General features: G+C 35.6%; 1 protein-coding gene and 1 pseudogene across 3 annotated transcripts in view; both read left to right on the top strand.

Moving 5' to 3' along the window:
- The window catches only part of CPQ (carboxypeptidase Q), a 344,157-nt gene that overhangs the window by 195,021 nt on the left and 130,840 nt on the right, over nucleotides 1-18,296 (top strand). The window lies entirely within an intron of this gene.
- On the top strand, nucleotides 10,204-16,316 carry LOC102884680 (annotated as a pseudogene).

The following is an 18,296-nucleotide window of genomic DNA, read 5'->3' as shown; positions in this document are numbered from 1 at the left end:
CTATTTTGTTTTGTTTTGTTTATTCGTTTTTTTTTGATGCAATTGTAAATGCAATTGTTTTCTTAATTCTCTTTCTGATAGTTTGTTATTGGTGTATTAGAATATAAATGGCTTCTGAATATGAACTTTGTATCCTGTTACTTTACCGAATTCATGTATCAATTCTAATAGCTTTTTGGTGGTGTCTTTAGGGTTTTCCGTATATAGTATCACATCATCTGCAAATAATGAGAGTTTTTCTTTTTTATGATTTGGATGCCTTTTATTTCTTTTTCTTGTCTGATTGCTGTAGCAAGGACTTCTAATACTATGTTGAATAGAAATGGCAATAGTGGACATCCTTGTCTTTTTCCCGATCTTAGAGGAAACACTTTCAGTTTTTCACCAGTGAGTATGATATTAGCTGAATTTGTCGCATGTGGCCTTTATTATGTTGAGATATGTTCCTTCTATTCCATTTTGTTGAGAATTTTTATCATAAAAGAATGTTGAATTTTATCACTTGCTATTTCTGTATCTATTGAGATTATCATATGGTTTTTATATTTTATTTTGTTAATATGATGTATCACATTGATAGATTTATGGATGTTGAATTGTCCTTGCATCCCGGGGATGAATCGCACTGGGTCATGGCATCCTTTTAATATATTGCTGAATCCAGTTTGTTGAGAATTTTTGCATCTATGTTCATCAGGGATATTGGCCTGTAATTTTTCTATAATGTCTTTGCCTGGTTTTGGTATCAGAGTAATGCAGGCTTCATAGAATGAGTCTAGAAGTATTCTTTCCTCTTTCATTTTTTAAATTCCTCGTTCATCTCTAAGACATTATCAGATTGCAGTTGTCTTTCCGCAATAGAAGAGCAATATGGGACTGAAGAAATTATTCCTTTAGCCACAATAAAGAACCCAGGCTTAAATATTGGACCTTTGGGTAAACCTAGATGTAGGAAAGATGGGCAGGCATAAAAAGGAAGAGCTAACAGTGAAAGCAATTTATTTTGATGACCTTATTTGCCAACAACAAAAAAAAAACCCATGTATTTCCTCTTTGTGTGCTGGTCCAAAAGGTGGATTTTGAGCAAGGTTAGAAATAATAAAATAGCCTGAATGAGAGTTCCATGTCTGAACCAAAAGACCAGTGGTAGTTTTAAAATGCCTTATCAGCAGAATGTTTCATATTGTAACCGGATTAATCTCAATTTCAGATGTAGTAAAGGTGAGAATAATCCCTTTTGTGAAGGCTTTCCATTGCTTACTTAAGGACATGTGTATTTAAATTTATGCTTTTACTCCAGCTTTTAATGAACTCTTCTAATCTTATATATCAGCTCATTAAATAATTATTTATCTTAACAGTAGATTGTGGAAATTGTCTTGCTTAGGGAAAATTTTTGATTTGCCATTTTATGTCTTCTGTTTTAAAAATGGAGAAATGGAAAGGTTGTTGTGCATTTTTTTTTTTTTTTACTTCTAAAATAGGCCAGTGTTTCCCAGTCTTGGCACTATTGACATTTGAAGCCAGATAATTCTTTGTCGTGAGAACTGTCCAGTGTGTTATATGATGTTTAGCAGCATCCCTGGCCTCTACCTACTAAATGTCCATAGCACCATCTCTCCTCAAGTTGTGACAACTAAAAATGTCTCCATATATTCCCAAATGTCCCCTGGCAGGTCAAGGGTGGGGGCGGGGGCATAAAAGTGCCCAATAAAATAAATAATCTCTAGGAGACCTAAATACAGGGTGATTTTTTTTTTTAAGAAATCTAATTGAAAAGCTTACATTGTATATACTTACAATTTTATTAACACACTGGACACCTACTATGTGAAAGCATTTTGTAAAAGCTGGGCATACAGAGATGTTTAAAATATGTCCTCTGTTCTTAAGACCCTTAGAATAGAGTTGGAGACATATACATGTACCTATACATGTAATTATCAATGTAGAAATATTTTAAAGTCTGCATTTAGAATTGAATAAGGTTTGAGAGAGATAAATTATCTAGCAAATAAAACTGAAAAACATAGACTTCTTCAAAAAAGATCTGGGAGATTCTATATGTGAATTCTTTCCTGCCGCTTCCCTTAAAATTATTCCCTTGGCTCTTCTCTCTGTCCTAAACTTCATTCAGGAATGAAGTGGGTTCTAGAGATGAGGTAGGCATAGATCAAACTTTTCCCTCCTTATAAGGCATAGATAATTATTTGGAAGTTAATTTTATTTTAGTGTGTTTCACCGGCTTGGTTGGAAACAGAGTGGTAGAGTGCAAAGAGAACTGGACCAATCTGAATTGGATTTTAGGTCACTCTGTGCCACAAACTACTTTTTTTTTTTTTTTTCCTCGGGCAGGTCATTTGAACTCTCTGGGCTTCTTTTTCTTCATCTCTATTCAACTCTAAGTTTCCAGAATATTTTATCTGCTTTAGATGGGGATAAAAATTGTGTCTTCTCTAGGCTTTGAATCTTATTTCTTTAGTACTCAGCATGAGACTCTAAATCACTGTTAATTGAGTTGAATTCAATTGCATGGATAAATGTCAAACACCGTGCAAAGGTGAAGAGTATTTTTTTTCAGCTCTGAAAGTACACTGACTTCAGTTGCTTTTGATAGCTAGTAAATCACTCTCCTTCAATTCAAGGCTTAACTCTCTTATAGATTTCTGAAAACCTATGTAAACATATGAGTTAAACTATAAAATAAAGAGTAATATTTCTTTTGAGTAGGTGTTGAGAGGCAGCGTGCATGGCATACTGCTAAAAAGCAAAGAAATCTGGAGCCTAGGTTCAAATCCCAGCTCTGCAACTTACAGCTGTGTGGCCTTAAGCATATTACTTTGCCTTTCTGTGCCTCAGTTTTCTCATCTGGGAATAGGATAATAGTAGTTCCTATCTCATAGGGTTGCTTTGAAAATTAACTAACATATTCATATAATATACCTAGAACAGTTCCTGACCCAACCCAAGTACTCAATAAATGTTAACTTTTTTTTAAAATAAACATGACTGACAGTACCAAATTTTTTATGTAAGGGAGGATGATAATTTTTGACTCCACCCTTGTTAGTGATTATTTTGCTTCCTAACTTAATATGTTAGTTATACTGATATAACTCTAGGGCCAGCTGCTATGGTATCCTTAAATATCCTTTCTCTTTACTGTTTAAGTCACCATCCCCAGTATGATGAAAATCTAGTGACTCTTTCACTTATTTCCATTTTCAGGAGTCTAAATTTCACCTGATCACTTCCTACTTCCACTTCCTGCTTAGGTTCAATGCCTAGTATCCACTGAGCATCCATTGAGTCTTACTCTTTAATTTTTAAAATTAAAATTAGATTGTAGGTTTCTATTTGTAGATTGTCTATGTGTTTTAATATGAAGAACTGGGTCCAACATGTGATATATAAGTTCTAGATGACAATTACTGATATACTTACATAAGAAATAGGACTAGACTAGAGGCCAAGAAATGGGTTCATAATTATGTTACTTAATTACATTGATCCCAAACTGTTTAATTGGTGAAATACAAAAGCTCTGTGGCAACCTCTTTTTCCAAGAAAATGAGTTTTCTTTTGGCTGCTATTCTTTGGATTTCATGTCATGCAGCCCACATGTCACAGTCCCTCAGTGGGCCTTGTTAATTTGAAGTGTTGATCCAGTGGGGCTTTCTGATATTTAGGAATATTGTTCTAATATTCATTCTTCTTATCTCTTCTCTTTTGTTCTCTTTTTTTACTACTCTTATAGATTCATTCTTTTGCCCAAGCCATCGGCTAAAACTTTATTCAATTAACCTAACAGAAGAGATATTTGTGCTTTCAAATATAATTAGTCATTCCTGAGTAACTGTCAACAGAAGGTTATTTGCTGTAAAATGCTATTGAATACTTTTGTGTGTTTGTAGTTTACTAGACTTGAAGCTGTTTTATTTGAAATGTCACTTCCTGGAATGTTCTGGTGTCAGTGGACAAAGCCTATGGCCAAAGATATTATGCTTCAAAATGTTCATTTGGCATTAAAAAATAAACCACTATCCATCCTAAAATTCTTCCAACTTTCTGTGAGGTTAGAATTTGAGTTTTCAGGCCTTAAAAAAGGAGAAAAAAAAATAGAATTAACAGTACTACCTGGCAGTTGAAATGTGGGATTATATGAAACATCTTTCTTGAGAAACTTAAACGCGAGCATCCTAATTGTTATATTATAGATTATAGATTATTATAGAGCTTGAAAGTCTATTGTTAGAAAAATATTTTATTTCTATATTCCTTCACTCTTTCACTCAACAAATACTTGTGCACTGACTGTATGTCAGAAAGCCAGATGCCTTGTACCAAAGAGGAATGAGACATAATCCTCAAAGTCCTTAAAGTGGGAGACACTTTTAATTAAAAATTACAATGGAATTGTTATGCATTCTTTAATTGAAATATGTACAAATTACTTTGGGCACCTAGTAAAGGAAGGGACCAGCATGGCTTGACGGGGTCAGGGCACCTTCACAAAGGTGATATGTGAGTTTTCTTTTATGAAGATAAATAGAAGCGGCAGGAGAACAATAAAGAATTTCCAGCAGAGTTCAGAGCTTCCAGTCCTGCACATCATTAAAAATGAGGAGAAAGTTGTTGTCTTAGGATTGCAGGGGGTGAGAGTTTACAGAATGGCAGATGCTCACTTTTTACCTGTTATATTTATATAACATTAGATTTTTGTATGATAAGCCTGTAATCAAGAAAAAAAAATCTCAAAAAAAGAAAAAGAAAGAAAGATTCTTAGTATTTTCATTACCATAAACACTCTAACAGGAACAGGGTAGAGACGGGAAGCAGGAAGAGCCAGGCAGGAGTCACTAAGCCCCCCAGGCCCAGAGCACACTAGGAAACACAGTCCAAGGCCTTGGTGAAACTAGAGCTTTATGCAGCCATTTCTAATGTCTCAGGTTCTCTCTTAGAGGTAGGGACCCATCCTAAAAGAGGATTTCCTCCCAGTCCCTGGTCAAACATCCCTTATAAAAGTCCCAGGAAGTCCAATCTGAAATAACTGAGCAAGGGAAATGAATAGCTTACGATGAAACGGAAATCTAAAGGTAGAGCTAGAAACAGCAGGGACCCGAATCCAACTTGAGTTCAGCCCACCCCTAAAAAGGAGGTCCCACTTAGAAAAGACCTCCCCTTGGCTTAGTCATAACTCTGGGTATGATAACAGTTCTAGAAACTAACATTTACTGAATATTACTATGCTGTAGGCATCGTGCAAAGTGTTCCATTATGTACATGCCCACTTTTCTTCTGGACGGTAGTAGCACAAAGCCATAGATACCCTTGTTATATCCATTTTACAGAAGAGGAAACTGAAGAGAGAAAAGCTAAGTATCCTGCCCAAGGTTACACAGCTATTATGTAAAATATTTAAATCCAGTCAGCCTGCTTCCAGACCCAATATTCTTATGCACTTTATAATACTGTTTTACTAGAACAGCAATCCCAGTCTGTTTCTCGTAACACTCATCCTCAGGATATTGAGCTGTTATGCAGGAAAAAAAAAAAAGTCAAATGAGTTTGGGAAACTCCCTCTTGGTAATTTCTTTATTCATCAGAAAGCATTTCGGGTGGAGTATCTTCCACAGATAGATGTGTACTTTGGGAAACACTGCTCTGGGGTGTTATTGGTATTGGCAGAACTATGGGAGAATCCAAGAATACTTGCTCAGTTATATTTCATGGAATTGAGTACAAATAGCATTAGATTTGTTTTAATTTTAGATTTTTTAGTCTATTTTGGGGATCTTGCAATTGCCAGAATATTGACAAGATAGAACCATACATTGGTTCCTTAGTTGTCAAGGTAGAGATTATTGTACTTCTTGAAGACCACTGTACCCACCCAAGGGCAAACTACCCAACAACTAACTTCTTATCCACATTGTCTGAGCCTATTTTATTGAAATGAATGTAGCATTATTGGAAATGTTTGACATATGCTAAGGGCTCCCTCTGCCAAGATTTTCTATGACCCCAGATGAATCAGAATTCTTTAGAATTTTTCTTTTCTAGAAGGATTTTTTTATCTTAAAACATTCCACAAATTCTCCCTACTCCCATTTTGGATCCTCTTCCTCCGCAATTATCTTGTGAACATGGGAAGAGAGATTTATAGCCCTGGGAAAGGTATCCTCTTAAAATCACTGGTTCTCAATCCCTTTATGGAATAATACATCTGCTTATGTAACTGTTGAAGAAATTAACTTGTTTTAAGTCTTAGAAGAAAAAATGTCCCTCAACATTAAATTTTATTTTTATTAATTTGGATTTTAATGTGTAGATGTTTGCTTTTCCTTTTTCTGAAAAAATTTTGGTCTTGACTTTTTATAATTGTATTTAGTGATACAAATACCTAGACCAGGAAAAGAATTAGAAACTTTAAGGATTTGCTTACACTTTTTTTTTTTTTTCGTTACCTCTAAAAATAGATTTCTGGTCATGAGGCATTTGTGGCTCCTTCTCATGGTCTTTTGAGGATGATCTCATTTTTTTTTTAATTTAGATGTGTTATTTCATATAGTGGCAAGTTATGTAGTGTCTGGCTTTGCCATAAGAACTGTGGCAGATACATATTTTTTCATCTGGAAATTGCTGAGAACTTTTCTTGAGGTTTGAACATATTAATAACTTTCACTAAAATACTTAGCATCTTTATATCTCAGCTAGCATAGACATTTACACTTGTATGTGTAAAATAACAAACTATATAGATTGATCTTCCAAATATGTCTATGAGATAAAGTAAGATTTGTTGAAAACAAACCACCTAGCATATGTTCTACCTTTTAGTTTGGATGTGGTGTGAGAGATTTCATAGCCATTTTAGAGCTTTAGACTACATGAATATTGCTGTTATCATTTAGGTAGAATATAGTATTTCTGTGTAAAAGTAGACAAGCCCTAGGCTTAGTGGCATATGGCATCATGACCAATTCCTTCCTGGCTGACCGAGTCTGGAGGGGTGGCAAATGAATGCTGTGAGAGGGAAGAGTTTCACAGGGCCCCTTCATCCATAGCCTGCTCAGCTTCCTCCCCCACATCTGCTTTGATTTGGCCTATTGCCTTAGAAAGTTAAGAAATGTGGTGTTGGTAAAGGAAATGGAAGCTTAAAAAATTGCTATTATTTATCCTGGAAAAGAAGGGGTATGGGAAGACTTAATAATGATAGCCTTAGAGTCCCAGTGGATTTCCTCCCACCAGTGAATGGGATTCATATAAGTCCAGGGTGGGGCTGTCTGGAAAATGTAGGCTACCTCATTAAAACAGTGTCATCATGGTATTGCACAACTTGGCTTATAAGGAGATTTCTTAATTCAATAACAAGTATTGAACACCCACTTATTTTTAGGTGAATAAAATGGATAGAACATAGGTCCTTCTATCAAGGAGCTCAAAGTTAGGCAGCAATGGCTTCACATGGACAGATATGTGAGCTAATCCTTAAAAGAGCGAGAGGTGTAAGGAAAAAAAAAACAAAATTAGAGCTCATGAAGTACATAGTTTGAAGAATGAAGGATGTTTTTATAGGTGAGTGAGAAGTGATGGAAAATGGGTCAAATGGAAGATGAGACTCAGTCTGTAAAGGGCACTGGATGCAAAGCTAAAATTCAGAGTTGGTGCTGTAGGCAGTGGGAGACATTGAAGATTTTCAGCATGGGATTCCGTGATAGGACTTCTTTCTTAAGTAAAGATAACTGGATAGGTTATCCTTTTAACCTGTACAGAAGACTGATAAGTAGAACGGAGACACAGGAAAACTGAGTGGGGCAACCCCAGCTCTACTGGGTCTGGAAAACCACAGCTTTGGAGTTACTACACACACTTTATTTGTAATGTGGTTGACAAGCCAATTTCCCCCTGTGTTAAATATACCAAAGAGGAAGTGATGAGTTTCCAAGGACGCTGTATTCTTTGCCTGTACAATCCTCGGCATCATGCTAATGCTGCATTTTGCAAAAGCTGTGGTTTACCCAGCTTAGAATGAATTCTCTTCCAGTAAACTTGCCTAAAACAGTGGTTTGCAAACAAAGAAACAACAACAACAAAAATGTACTGTGAACAGCTGATTGGATATTTATGGTTAACTGGATTTTGAAAATTGTGCTGGACAATAAGAGTTTAGCTTAGTTCATTCTTAGGCCCCTTCAACCCTGTGAACATCTTCAAAATCAAGCGCTGGGAACGGAGAGTTTCTACTAGATGTGTAATGGAAACGACAGGCTAAATAAAATAACGAGAGAAGTTGACTGTTATAAGATTACTTATTTGTAATCCTGCTGACGTCCTCCTCCTATTGGAGAATTATCACTGATGAGCTGATGCTCAGCCCATGTCTTCCCTGACAGCAGCACCTCTAGACTGTATGCTGTGACCCAGATCTCATGGATTTTCAGCCCTTTAAATCCCCTTTCCTTAACCCTTAAATAACTCACAATCTGCAGGTAAGTGAAAGGCAGCATGGTTAGTAGAGTAAGCTTATATTCTATGCTAGAGTATTTTGAATTCAAATCTTTCCATGCTACTTCATAGCTGTATCATGGTGGACAAACTACCCATTTAAATCCCAGTGTCCTCTTCTTTACAATGGGAACAATTTCTCTTGAATAGTCGATAGGATGATTTGAAATAATTTAGACTATATATGGCCCCCGACTAAACCATCAATAATAGTAACCATCATTATTAAAGCTAATTTCCAAAACAAGAGCAGGGATGTTCCAGTAAAGGTTATACACTCAGGATTGACTTTATCTCTTAGGTCTTAATGTCTATATCCCATTGCACAGTTCAGTTTGGTTGGGCTATCCCCACAACAGGGGAGAAGCCCTCATAATAAAAGAACAACAGCAGGTTCTGATGAGCCAAACTCACAAATCATCACCCTAGTATAGTCGCTGTCCATGAGTGTATCTATGCTTCTCTTCTCATTGCTGTAGAGATGGCTACTTAACAAATGCTTCATAAGTGTTATGCAGAATTAAAATAACACTCACAGGACATGGGGATGGAGAGAGCTTCATATTTTCTGTCTGCTTTGCTCTCTCTGCCAATGTTATTAACCTAGTAACACTGTATATACAAAGATTTATAATACCTCTAAAGAAAAAAATAGTAAAGACAGGAAAAAGCTTTTGAAAACAACATAATTTACTGCAAAGTAAATTGAAATATAGAAAAAAATCAAGGGAGAGAAAACAAAGAATCAAATTTAGTGCTTACTGTTTACAATTTATTCTGCTGAGTGAATTCTCAAGTAATCCTTCTATTTTTTAATATAGTCAAAACTCCACAATTTCTTGGCATTCTCAGAAGATTCTCATGCATATAAAACTGAGGACAATGACCACTGATGCTTGTATTATTATTTTTTCTCTGTAATAATGGCCTTTTGAAAGGAATATATTTTAAAATGTAATCGAAACTGTTGTGAGTTATTGCTTTGATTAATGTATATGGGCAACTATAAGTCAGAAATTGTTTCAAAGGCTATATTTCTGTTCTCATCACCATAGACCATATATCCATTTAGCCATCTGGTATTCACTGGTTTCAGGCTGCATGTTAGAACAAAGAAATATTTTATGAAGTGCTTCATACTGGAATTACTCCTTTTCTGAGAGGGGGAAGTGTGAATTTTTCTTTTATAGTTGAATAATTTTAGATGAAATCATTTGAATGTCATTATTGGTCACAAATGAGGAGTGAAAGAAATCTTTGAGCTGATTGTCTTTCTGAAACTTTATTATATATTGTTGTAAAAAAACAGTGGCTGGACTTATAAAGCAGAGGTTTTTGACAATAATGCAAAAATACAAACAAAAAAATGCTGTATCCTGTATTTTCATTTTATATAATAAACAGACATTAATTGAACCATATATAACAAACATTAATTGAATACCTGAGAGAAAGGAAGAGAGAACCAGTATTTATGAGATATCTCTTACGTGCCAGTTAATTTCCATGACCTGTTATACTCCTCAGAACACCCCTCTGAAGTATATTTTATTATCTCTGACAGGTCACTGGACCTATCTCGGGTTTACTTTCTTATCAGTAAAATACATGACAATATGCTTGCAGAGCTGTTATATGAATCAAACATAATGTAAGCAAACATATGTCTATCAGAGTTACAAAGATGACGAACCCATGGCACATAACGTCGAAGGAAGCTGTAGTGGCAATGCTACTACTGACAGTGGTCGTTTCATTGACCTGGAATTCAAATGGAGCATCTTGGTGGAGAAGCAATTTGGGATATAGGGAGACAAGGTAACCTTAAAGTGGTTATAGTAAGAAAAAACTTCAATTATGTCTTATAACATTTCATAACAGTAGAATCATTTTACTAGTTATTAATGTATTAAATTTCATTTTTAAAAAAATAATTGACAGTAGCAGTGAATACCCTTGCTTTAGGACTTAAAGCGAGATCAAATAAGATTTCTCATACAAGTCTTAGCTTGATGTGAAGATGAGAGCAGACTTTTTCTGTATTGAGGATGAAATAACAATGGCAGTTAGCATTCTAGAGTACACTGTACCAAGCTCTGAGCTAAGTGCTGGATATGCAGTTCTCACTGAGTCTAGAAGGTAGGAATTACTATTATTCCTTTTCCTGATGCTACTTACAACTGACAAAAGTAGAAAATCTCATTTCTTTATCCTTAATGTTCCTCTTTAAGTTTTTCTTTGCTCATTTTTTTTTAACTGGGAAATACTTCAAATATTTGGAAAATGACACAGAATAATAAATATATCCTCCACCCAGATTTCATAAACGTTAATGATTTCCAACATTTGTTTCAAATCCTTAGTTTAAAAGCAACTAAAATTACCAATACAGTTGGAACCTATTTTGTACCTCTTTACAATCCATCACCTTCTCCCCTGTAGTCGTAACTAGTGTTCTTATTGTTTTAATGTTATTCTATGTGTATATCAAAAACAGTATTGTATAATTTTTATGATTTTGAATTACACAAATAGTATTATTTTCTTCTGTATTTGGGTTCATTCTGTTTCACTTATCTCATTCATCATCTTAACGTGTTTAATGCATTAATTTTCAGTCTTTCTTATTTTCTAATATATACATTTAAGGCCATACATCTCTCTCTAAGCAGTGGTTTAGCTGCTTTCTACAAGTTTTGAAATAGTGCCTTAATGACCATCCAATTAAATACATTAGGATTTTCATTATGAATTCTTCTTTGACTCTTTAATTATTACAGCTTTAATTTTTAAAAAATGTAGAGTTATTATTGAGTTACTGAGTTCCAATTTTGTTGCATAGTGATTGTTAAACATGGTTTATATAATACCACATCTATGGTATTTGTTGAGACATAATTTTGGCTTATTACATGGTCAAATTTTTTAAGTGATGTGTTGGCCTGAAAAGAATATGTAACCTCCTTTCCCCAGGAACAGGGTTCTACATATGTTCCTTAGAGCAATTTTATTAATTGTGCTGTTCAAAACTACTGTAGCATTACTAGTTATTTATTTGCTCAATCTATCTTTTTTTGAGAGGAGTATATTAAATCTCTCACTAGGATTGTGATTTCATACGTTTCTCCTTGAATTTCTATCAGCTTAGCTTTAAATAGTTTGAAGTTTTGTTGCTTTATGTAATTGAGCCTAACTTAAGGATAAAAAACTTAAGGATAAAATCCTTTATCCTTAATAATGATTTTTTTCTGCAAGTCTATTTTACCTAATATTAATATCATGGAACCAACCCTCTTTCAGTTACTCTTTCTTTTTCTGTTTCTTTACTTCTAATTTATCTTGGTCATTGTATTTTAGTTGATTCTGTTGTAAACAACATATAGTTAGATTTTTAAATACCTAGTCTCACAGTATCAATTAACGGAGATCTTTGTTCTGTTTATCTTTATTGTGATTACTTATATTTCAGTAATTTCCTAACATTTCTTTTCTATTAAAGTTGCCATTTTTGTTTTTTTGTTTTTCCTCTTTTTTCCCCTTTCTAATTAAATTCATTGGTTTTTCTTTCATTCTCTCCCTACTTTTCCCTCCACTATTTCAAAACTTATATTTTTCTTTCTATTCTTTTAGTGGTTACTATTAAAATGTCTCAGGTATATTTGTCTTAATTAAATAATATAGCAGTCACAAATTTCTCCAATATATCCCCTCCAATCATATATGTTCTCATAATATTATTGTTGACTGATGTTTTAGTTATGACTTATTTCTAAACCCCTGGTTTTGTCATTATTTGGTTATTGTTATTTTTTGACTTTGACACTTACAGGGGCTGTGTTACCTTTTAAGTTGTTTGAGTGCCTTAGTTTCTTCATATGAATAATGAGGATTATAATAGTATCTACTTAGAGGCCTATTGTAATTAAATGATCTAGTTTAGTTCCTGTCACATGACTGCTCAGTGAATTTTAGCTATTATTATTCATAGTCAGTACTATAAGATTGCCAACATGTTTATTGACATTTTTATTAACTATTATTTCTTTCTTCTGGTTCAGTTCCCTTCTTCCTGAAGTAGAATCCACAATAGTTCTTTTAATACAGTTCTGTGAGTAATAAACTCAATTTTATTTGAAAATGCCTTTATTTTGTTACCTTTAAATGATGTTTAGTTGTGTGTGGAATTATAGATGTTTTCTTCCAGAATTTGGAAGATATTACTCTATTTTCTTCTAGCTTTGATGTTGCTCTTGAGAAATCTAATTGGTTCTATAATGATCCGTGTTTTCACTATAATTCGTTTCGGGGCATCTTTGATTTATTTTTCCCTACTCTGATTTTTTTTACTTCTTCAGTGTGAGAATTCTTATCTGTTTTTTTCTTTTTTTATTCTGCAATGTTATAAAATATCATCTCCTCAAATATTGCTCTCCCTCATTCTTTTCTTTCCTTCTGCAATCTTTATAATAAATACCTCATTCTGTATCCCATGTCCCTCCATCTCACTTTCATACTTACCATCTCATCTCTCTTTACAGTTTTCTAAGTGATTTCCAACGATCTATTTTTTCAGTTCATAATATTTTTTTATTTGTGTTTGTAACTCAGTAATTCCTTTCCATTGAGGTTATTTTATTTTAGAAAAGTTTTAAATTTAAAGAGAAATCATGATAGTTCAGAGAGTTCTCTTATCCTGCTCACCCAGTTTCCCCGATTAACAGCTTACATTGATATGTGACATTTGTTATAATTAATTAACCAATACTGATGCATCGTTATTAACAAAAAACTCAGTTTATCCAGATTTCCTTAGTTTTTACCTAATATACTTCTTTTTTGGTCCCAGGATCCCATCCAGGATTCCACATTACATTTAGTTGTCATGTCTCTTAGAGGCGCCTCCTGACTGTGACAGTTTCTAAGGCTTTCCTTGTTTTTGCTGACCGTAATAGTTCTGAGGAACACTGGTCAGTTATTTTGTGGATTGTCCCTAGATTGTGATTTGTGTGATGCTTTTTTCAGGGTTAGATGGAGGTTATGGGTTTTAGGGAGGAAGATAGATAAAGTGTTATTCTCATCACATTATATCAAGAGTACCTGCTCTCGACATGATTTATCACTGTTGGTGTTGACCTTGATCACCCGACTGAGGTGCGATTATCAGGTTTCTCCACTGTAATTTCCCCCCTTTCCATTCTGTACTCTTTAGAAGGAAATCAGAACATTGACATTTGTCTATTTACATATTTTATGTAAAACAATATGATAAATTAATTTTATTATTTTATAAGCCAATATTTACTTAGATTATCTAGATCTTTATGTATTTTTTTGTTCGTAATAAAATATAAACACATAATTTACCATCTAAACCATTTTTAGGTGTACAGTTCTGTAACAACGAGTACATTCGTATTGTGCTACCATCACCACCATCCATCTCTAGAACTTTTTTCAACTTGTAAAACTGAAACTCTTTACCATTAAACAATAACTCCCTCTTCTCTCCTCTCAGCTCCTGGCAACCACTACTCTACTTCTGTCTCTTCCATTGAGTTTTTAACTTTAAACTAAATATGGTTTAAGTCATATATCATTTTATGAAGTTTTGGCATGTAGTTTTTCATTATGGCTTATCTTTATTGAGTCTTTTTTTTTTTTTTTTTTGCCTGAGAGAGTGAAGTATGGAGATGCCTGCACAGCAAATCTGTACTTGCTTTGGTTGGATCTCTCTGGGTTTCCAAGGTCTTAGACTGGTCTCCCAGTTACTTTCTCAGGTTGGGGTTCTCAAAGCCCATGGTTACTACAGCTTTTACTTTCTGCTGTAGTTTAAATCCTCTAATTGTTTCTGGTATCTGGATATTTGTATCTCGTTCTCTTTTTTAAATTTCTCTTTTCCTTTTTACTCCTTCCCTCCTTCCCTCCTTCCCTCTATCTCTTTCTCCTTTTCTTTTCTCTTCTCATCTTTATCTTTTTGTGAGTTATGCTATATATTAAAATTCATACTTTCTAAGCATTTCTAAATGTTTTTATGAGAAGGGAATCCCTTTTGCATCAGCTTGAACGGCCAGAAGTCCTCCTAGTTCTTCTATAGGAAAGCAAAATACCTTTATTCAGCCTCATGCTTGGTATCTGGAAAAGACAAGAACTGGAAAGTCAGGACAGTAACCTATCTTGTCATAGAATAATAAGAAAGGGATGAGGAGAACTGTGAGAAGCATGAACATCCAAGGTCAGTGGTTCCCCAATCATTATATCATCAAGTTTCCTTTGTATTTTAATCTTTATTTTTGTGCTTTGCAAGATTTAGAGGAATATAGATCTGTTAATGATGACTTATTTTCAAATTTTGTTAAGCACACAATTTTATAACAACTACATATAACAGATGATCAGTGATCCTATATCAAGCTGATATTCTTCCAACCAAGAGCAAAGAAATTAAGTAGACAATTTAACTTACCCAGGGAACCATTTTACTGTTAAAGGTATAATTTTTTTCTATGATTTTTAGAAATTGACTTAGGTTTGGAAACACTGGCATAAAGGTACTAAGTAGAGCCCTAGAAAGGGAAAGGTCATTCTTGTCTACCTCATTCTCTCTCAAGGTTTAGCTACTGCTGGCTGGTCCAGAAACTGCAACTGCAAGGTGTTTAGTAGCTTTTAGAAGATGTTATTTGGATGAGCAGGAAGATTATCACACAAAATCATCTCATTGCCATCCTTGAAAAATGACCCCAATTTTCATATCAGAGTATGAAGTTCTGGGCCATTCAAGCAAATATGTTCTTATAGTGTAGTAAATACAACTTATATAATTATCCCTCACTTAAAGATTTTCACTACGGGTTTTTGTTTGTTTACTTATTCTTTAAGAATAGGGCTTTAGATGAGGCCAGCGGAAGGTGTGCGGGGAGGCGGTGGCAGCAGTGGCACTGCAGGGAACAGGAGAGACCAGAGGTAGCAGTAGGATTGAGGTGGATGCAGTGGCAGTCCCCAGGGTGATGGCCTCTGGAGAGACTGGGAGTATTTCAGTCACTCGTCATTCTCAACATCTCAGACCATTGGATTCGCAGGCATTCCCAGAAGGGGAGGGCAGAAATATCAAGGTGATAAACTCTTCTGAGCTACTGTCACACAACATGGAAAAGAAAATTATCATTGACAAGGAATATTATTAAACCGAGGAGGAGCAATTTAAACACATATTCCAGGAGCTGCGGTTTGGGCGTTGTTATTTCACAGAGACGCAGCCTGATCCTTGTGGCTTACTTGTATATAAGAAGGTGTGTGAGATAATCAAGAGCTCCCTCTCTCTCTTTCTTAAGTTGAACCCTATGACCAAGCACACAGATCTTCCCATCAGCATTTTTGAGTTCGTCATCAATATAATCAGTGGAGCGGCCACAGTGCTGTTTGCTGAGCTGACCTACACTCTGGCCACAGAGGAAGCTGAAGGTACTGGTGTGGAACATGTGGCCCCAATGACAGCAACAAGCAATGGAGAGAACTCCACTGTGGCTGAACACCTCATAGCACAGCACAGTACCATCAGGATACTGCACAGCCTGTGTCATGCTCATCTCGGAGTATGTCAAAGCCCCTGAAGCAGGAGAGGTCCCCTTTAACTGTGAGATCCTGCGGGAGGCCTATGCTCTGTGTCACTGTCTCCCAGTACTCAATACGGACAATGCAATGATGTAGCGCTCATGGCCTACCTTGGCACCATCACCGAAACGTGCAAAACCATGAACCAGTTTGTGAACAAGTTCAGTGTCCTCTATGATTGACAAGGCATTGGCAGGTAGATATGGGTGGAGACTTTTCTTCTGAGACAGTACTTGAAGAGATCATGCATAGGGGTCAGAACTGTCTCAGAGGGGAGATATGTTACATTCCCCTTAGAGAAAACTCTGTCACCAAAACAAAAAAATAAAAAGTAGGGCTTTAGAATAATTATATAATTATATACTGTTTTTTTTTTGGGGGGGGGGGGGTTGGCAATTCTTATTCTCCACCACCCCCAACCTCCCAGCCCCCAAACCCCAGCATTGAAGAAGAAACGAATCCCTAATTCCAAATCTTAGCCACTCGTGACACTCAACTTCGGGCTTACAGTGAAGTCAGCCTATCATTGAAGAACAGCAGGCAAAGCACTAGTCATGGGAGAGCCTGGGGAGACAGTGGGTGTGTATATCAGGAAACCTTCAGGAGGAGCAGCCATCTCTTTGTTCTTTATGTAATTAGAGAGAACATATTTTTAGAACAGACTTTGCTTGAGGGATAAACAATACAGTTCTATTCTCCAGACTTTTGAATCACACTTCGAGCCTTATAACTTAACCGATTCACCCCTATCTACTTTTTTCTTTCAAAATGAAAAAAGGTCATTAAGTGAAGGATGGTTATATTAGTGAGTACACTTAGGGTTACTACATTTAAATCTGGGGAATATGGATAGAGATAATGGAATGGAGAGCGATGTTGGTCAGCAGCCTAGAAAAAGTAGGGTTAAACTTCTTGATGGGCACAGGTAAGAGTCATATGGGAAATGGGCTCATGTGCATCCTTTAGATTCTTGCACAGGGGCTGCTGCCTGCTGTGTTTGTATTCAGTGGTCTTGTATGTTGCATCCACTTGCAGACCCTTGAGCATGCCACGCCACACCTCTTCTCATTCACCCTGTCTCCATATGTGCTCACTGTTTCCATTGTCAGATTGAGCCCCTTAAGCCTGACTTTTAATCTTTGCAAATCCAGCTCCCAACACAAGATAATACCAATAACAGTGTTTGTCAGATTTAGCAGACGTGACCCCACTCAAGTGCTTTGGGCCAGAGGGAAGCTTCACTTTGGGGAGGGGAAGAGTCAATCCACCGAGGCCTTGGGTCTCATACAGAAACACAGGACCAGTAAGAAAGCATAACTATAACTGCAGGGGAAAGGAAAGAAGAAAGAGAAAGAAGGTAAAGAGACTTGACCAAGTAGAAGCAGAGCCTGCCTCAGGGAAGAGTGATGCTTGGGGCATATATCAAAAATTTAGATGGGAAGTCCATGCCTACGTCTGTTTATCTGGTCACCGTCATTACACTGTTCCTGGATTTTAGCCTTTTTGTTAATCAGATACCCTTTGTTTAATCATTTAATCATTTTTCTTTTGCCCTAACTTGCTCCATCTTAAACATCACATTAATATTAATTCAGAAAACTGCTTTCAACCTTGGCAGTCTCCCAGGTGAGCTACTCTCAGTCCCTTTTGATATACACTTGTTTAAATGGCAGTTATTTCCTTTTAATGGAAGAAGACAGATTTTATTTAATAATTTTTCAAGTGGGGAGATTAGTTGTGGTCAGAGTGGCAAATTTTTCATAATTCTCCAAGTACTATAAAAAGTAACTTAATGGCACAAAGTGAATTCCCACAATGGGATTCGTCCTGTCATTGTGAATTGCTGTGATCATCTTTGAAGTGATATTTCTTTCCACATTATCTAGCAGTAACTATGAAGGGTTTGTTTTAGATTTAAAAATGTGTGAGATGAGTTGATCTACATCCAAATGATTCAAACTTTTTATTTTTTGGATCTGATTGTTGTTCACTACTTCAGTTGTAGGGTAGTTTTGTTATGTTTAGCTGTCCCAAAATTTTATATTCAGGTGCAGTTTTTACATACTTCCCCCCCGCCCACCCACTTACTGAAGAATGGCTAGAGAAAATTAGTCTTTTATCTTTTCTCGTTACATTCACTTTTTAACAAATCATATTTCTACTATTCTACATAAGTCTAT

Source organism: Pteropus alecto, unplaced genomic scaffold (genome assembly GCF_000325575.1).
Source record: "Pteropus alecto unplaced genomic scaffold, ASM32557v1 scaffold164, whole genome shotgun sequence".
NCBI classification, from domain to species: domain Eukaryota; kingdom Metazoa; phylum Chordata; class Mammalia; order Chiroptera; family Pteropodidae; genus Pteropus; species Pteropus alecto.
The sequence above is the reverse complement of the archived record's forward strand: the minus strand, read 5'-3'. Positions and strand labels throughout refer to the sequence as shown.